This window comes from Panicum virgatum, chromosome 7N (genome assembly GCF_016808335.1).
Source record: "Panicum virgatum strain AP13 chromosome 7N, P.virgatum_v5, whole genome shotgun sequence".
Taxonomy (NCBI): domain Eukaryota; kingdom Viridiplantae; phylum Streptophyta; class Magnoliopsida; order Poales; family Poaceae; genus Panicum; species Panicum virgatum.
Genome location: NC_053151.1, coordinates 5,312,330 through 5,317,329, shown reverse-complemented (window position 1 = coordinate 5,317,329; position 5,000 = coordinate 5,312,330). Strand labels below are relative to the sequence as shown.

The following is a 5,000-nucleotide window of genomic DNA, read 5'->3' as shown; positions in this document are numbered from 1 at the left end:
GGCAAGGGCGGCAAGACTCGCCAGTGCTGGCTTGTTCCGGCTCCTACGGTGCGCCTCGGCTATGGGAACTAGCGCAGAAGTGAGAGGGGGTCGGGGCGTAGCTCACCGAGGGGTCAAGGCGGCCGGGGCGGTAGCACAGGCGGCCGGGGCGGTAGCGCAGGCGGTCGGCGACGATGGCGAACGGCATGCGTACGGGGACAAGTCGTGGCGGGGCTCCTCCGGGCTCCTAGGCTGCACGAGTCGATAAGTGATAACCCTACGAAGCAAAAACCGGGGTCAGCTCGAGCCGATCCGCACCGGCGGCGTGAAATCGTGGCGGCGGAGTGATCTTACCGGACTTGAGATCCGCACGATTCCGGCACGGCACGAGCAGAGCTTGGGAAGGGCCAGTTCAGGGATGTCCCTGACGTCGCAGTGGAGCGCGTGCGGGGGTTTGCAGGAGTGGAGATGAAGCGGTGAAACGAGACCATGGCGGTGCGGGCCCTGCTCCGGTGGAGTTGCGGCGCAGGTGTGCCTAGGATGCGGTGGCGGCTGTGGGGCGAGGATGGGGAAATAGGGAAAGCCCGGGGTGACGTTTAAAGGGAGGAGCCGGTGAATTTGGGCGTGCGTGCCAGTGCGTGATCCCGGCGGGGATTGCGGCGGTGGTTACTGCGCGAGCGCGGCGGTTGCGCTGCTTGGCGTGATCACGTGCAAGGAACCGTTCTAGAAGGTCGGGGTGCTCGGTGTCTGATAGGTGGGGCTACGAAGTTGGGGCGGTCCACTGGGCAGCGGGTTGTGAAGCGGGCAAAGCAGAGCTGCGAGCAGAGGAAGCGAGCGGGGAAATCGGACTGAGGGAAGGGAAGAATCTACCATGTGGGACCGGTCGGTCAGAGGGCGCGAGCGCATGGAGCGCGGCTGCGGGCGCGCTGGGCTGCGGCGTGGAGTGGGGGTGCGGGATGGGCCGCTGCATGGGCCGCGGGCGGGGCGGAGAATCGATGGCTTGCTGGGCTGGTGGAGCGCGCGCGCGGTGAGCGGGGCCGGGAGAGAGCGAGCTCAGGCCGGAGGACGCGGGCGCGGAGGCAGGCCAGGAAGCTGGGCTGTGGGCTGCTGCGGCCTAGCGCGGGTTGGGCTGAGGGGTGAAAGAGAGAGAAAGGACTGGGCCGGGCTGGTTTGCTTTGGGGTTTTGGGCTGGGTTTCAGGTTTGGGTTTTGTTTTCCTATTTCTCTCTTCTATTTTCTATACAACTCAAACAAGCAACTACTTGAATTCAAAGAAAATTTGAATTCAAACCTAAGCACTCAACCAAAAAGAGCAATGCACCAGCATGAATGCAACAACACAAGTAAACCTAAGGAAAATTTTAATTACTTGAGGAACAAAAATTGGATTAAATGCAAGACTAACACAAAAAAAACCTTAGAAATTTAAATAAAGCCAATTAAATTTATTATAAAATGCTGGAATTTAAATTAGGGAGTTACAGCACCGGACACCACGCGATGTGCGGTGCTCTTCCGACCGCTAGACCCTACCACCGGCTGAACCGTTTCCAGGGTTGGTAGGCCGTTAAGCAGAAAAGATAACTCTTCCCGAGGCCCCCGCCGGCGTCTCCGGACTTCCTAACGTTGCCGTCAACCGCCACGTCCCGGCTCGGGAAATCTTAACCCGATTCCCTTTCGGGCAACACGCGTGATCGCGCTGTCTGCCGGGGTTACCCCGTCCCTTAGGATCGGCTTACCCATATGCTAGTGCCGTTCACATGGAACCTTTCTCCTCTTCGGCCTTCAAAGTTCTCATTTGAATATTTGCTACTAGCACCAAGATCTGCACCAACGGCCGCTCCGTCCAGGCTCGCGACCCGAGTTTTGCAGCGGCCGCTGCGCCCTCCTACTCATCGGGGCATGGCGCTTGCCCAGATGGCCGGGTTCGTGCACTTTAGCGCCATCCATTTTCGGGGCTAGTTGATTCGGCATGTGAGTTGTTACACACTCCTTAGCGGATTTCGACTTCCATGACCACCGTCCTGCTGTCTTAATCGACCAACACCCTTTGTGGGTTCTGGGTTAGCACGCAGTTCGGCACTGTAACCCGGCTTCCGATTCATCCCGCATCGCCAGTTCTGCTTACCAAAAATGGCCCACTTGGAGCTCCCGATTCTGTGGCATGGCTCACCAAAGCAGCCATGTCGTCCTACCTATTTAAAGTTTGAGAATAGGTCGAGGGCGTTGCGCCCCCGATGCCTCTAATCATTGGCTTTACCTGATAGAACTCGTAATGGGCTCCAGCTATCCTGAGGGAAACTTCGGAGGGAACCAGCTACTAGATGGTTCGATTAGTCTTTCGCCCCTATACCCAAGTCAGACGAACGATTTGCACGTCAGTATCGCTTCGAGCCTCCACCAGAGTTTCCTCTGGCTTCGCCCTGCTCAGGCATAGTTCACCATCTTTCGGGTCCCGACAGGCGTGCTCCAACCCGAACCCTTCACAGCAGATCAGGGTCGGCCAGCGGTGCGGCCCGTGAGGACCTCCTGCTCGTCAGCTTCCTTGCGCTTCCCAGGTTTAAGAACCCGTCAACTCGCATACATGTCAGACTCCTTGGTCCGTGTTTCAAGACGGGTCGGATGGGGAGCCCACAGGCCGTTGCAGCGCAGCGTCCCGAGGGACGCGCCTTGCGGCGCGCAAGAACCGGCCGTGCCGACAACAGCTTCCAGAGGCACCTAAGGCCCCTAGGCTTAGGCCGCCGCCGCGGCCGACAACAGTCCACGCCCCGAGCCGATAGGTGGACCAGCAAAACCGTTCCGCATACGACCGGGGCACATCGCTGGCCCCCATCTGCTTCCCTACCGGCAATTTCAAGCACTCTTTGACTCTCTTTTCAAAGTCCTTTTCATCCTTCCCTCGCGGTACTTGTTCGCTATCGGTCTCTGGCCTGTATTAGCCTTGGACGGAGTTTACCGCCCGATTTGGGCTGCATTCCCAAACAACCCGACTCGTTGACGGTGCCTCGTGGTGAGACAGGGTCCGGGCCGGACGGGGCTCTCACCCTCCCAGGCGTCCCTTTCCAGGGAACTTGGGCCCGGTCCGTCTCTGAGGACACCTCTCCATACTACAATTCGGGTAGTGAGGCTACCCGATTCTCAAGCTGGGCTGCTCCCGGTTCGCTCACCGCTACTAGGGGAATCCTTGTAAGTTTCTTCTCCTCCGCTTATTTATATTCTTAAACTCAGCGGGTGATCCCTTCTGACCTAGGGTCGCGGTCTGAGCACCGAGGCGCTATGGTCTTAAATGGGTCCTATAGGCTAAGAAGCTGGCTGCGTGCCGAGACATTGCACAGAGAACAACTTATGTCGCCAACCACATGCAGGTGCTCGACACGATACGCCGGTAGCTCCAACTTCATCCCACGGTACCACAAGGCATGGGGAGCCAAACACCACGTCTGTGCCCAATGATGAGTTGGGAGTGTCTTTTGGCGTGACGCCCAGGCAGACGTGCCCTCAACCAGAAGGCCTCGGGCGCAACTTGCGTTCAAAAACTCGATGGTTCGCGGGATTCTGCAATTCACACCAGGTATCGCATTTTTCAACGTTCATCATCCATGCGAGAGCCGAGATATCCATTACCGAGAGTCGTGTTGGTTAATATAGCAACATTGCACGGGGCATGACCGGCAGGGCGAACGTGACCCGAGCAAGGCAATATCAGTGTTCCTTGACGCCTTCGGCGCCGTGGGTTCTTTGGCGGCCCTTCACCAACGTATAGAAGGTGAGGAGCCTTGGCCAGACCGTGGCCCGACGACATGGATGACACATTCACGGTCTGTTTTGTTTAAGGGTCACGACAATGATCCTTCCGTAGGTTCACCTACGGAAACCTTGTTACGACTTCTCCTTCCTCTAAATGATAAGGTTCAATGGACTTCTCGCAACGTCGGGGGCAGCGAACCGCCTCCATCGCCGTGATCCGAACACTTCACCGGTGTAACACCCTAATTTATTTTCCAGCATTTAATAATAAATTTAATTGGCTTTATTTAATTTTTTAAGATTTATTGTGTTTAGTTAGCATTTAATCTAATGTTTGTTCCTCATGTATTTAAAATTTTATCATAGGTTTAAACTTGGTTGTTGTATCATGCTGGAGCATTGTTTAATTTGTTTGAGTGCTTGAGTGAATTCAAATTCAAATTTGGATTCATTTGGGTTTAGTTTGGATTGATTTAGAAATAGAAAAGAAAAGAAACCCAGCCCAAAACCCAAACCCGGCCAGCCCAGTTTCTTTTCTTCTGGCGGCCCAGCCCGACTCCTCCCTTTCACTCCCGCACCAGCTCAGCCCACCCGGCCTCTTTCTTTTTTTTTTCCCGCCGGCCCGTTCCTTCCTCCTCTGTCCTTCTTTTTCCCCGCAGCCCAGCGAGCCAACGTGGCCCAGCCTGCCCACGCGCGCGCGGCGCAGCTCGCCGGCCCAGCCAACCGCGCCCTCCCCCTTTCTCCCTCTGACAGCGCGGCCCCGCGCGCCAGCCGCGCCTCTCTCTGGCGAACCGGGCCCACACATCAGCGCCTTCCTCTCCCTTCCTTTCTTCCTCCCCGCGCAACCTCCGCCCAACATCCCCGCCGCAATCTCCTCCGCCCCCGCGTGGAATCACGCTCGCCCCGGGCCTCCCTCTCTCTCCTTAAATAACATGTGGCCCTTGCGCCTCCCTCTCCTCTGTCCCCGCTCTCGGCCTCCCTTCGCGCTACGCAGAGCCGCCGCCCTTACTTCACCACACAGGAGCTCCGCCGCTGCAATTCGCCGCAGCCGGTGCCGCTCCGGCCGCGCCGCCCCGTCTCCCAGCACCGCCAGGTCCCACTTTGTCGAGCCACCGGGACCAGAAGCCCCAAGGCGCCCTCCTCCGGATCCCTCCACGAACGCCGTCCGCCCCACCGCCGCCGCGTAGCTGCCACGTCACCGCTGCTCCGCCAAGATCTCGCCGACCCAGTGTCTCGCGTTGAGGTGAGGTTCCTTCCCCGGCCGTTTTCCCTGCT

At 58.0% G+C, this 5,000-nt stretch overlaps 1 non-coding gene and 1 pseudogene across 1 annotated transcript; both read right to left on the bottom strand.

Moving 5' to 3' along the window:
• Positions 1-3,233, bottom strand: part of LOC120684232 — a 7,023-nt pseudogene extending 3,790 nt beyond the window's left edge.
• A 221-nt stretch (positions 3,234-3,454) lies between these two features.
• Positions 3,455-3,610, bottom strand: LOC120684268. The gene has a single exon (XR_005679233.1). It is a non-coding gene; the product is annotated as a 5.8S ribosomal RNA (ribosomal RNA).
• Between the last annotated feature and the right edge of the window lie 1,390 nt (positions 3,611-5,000).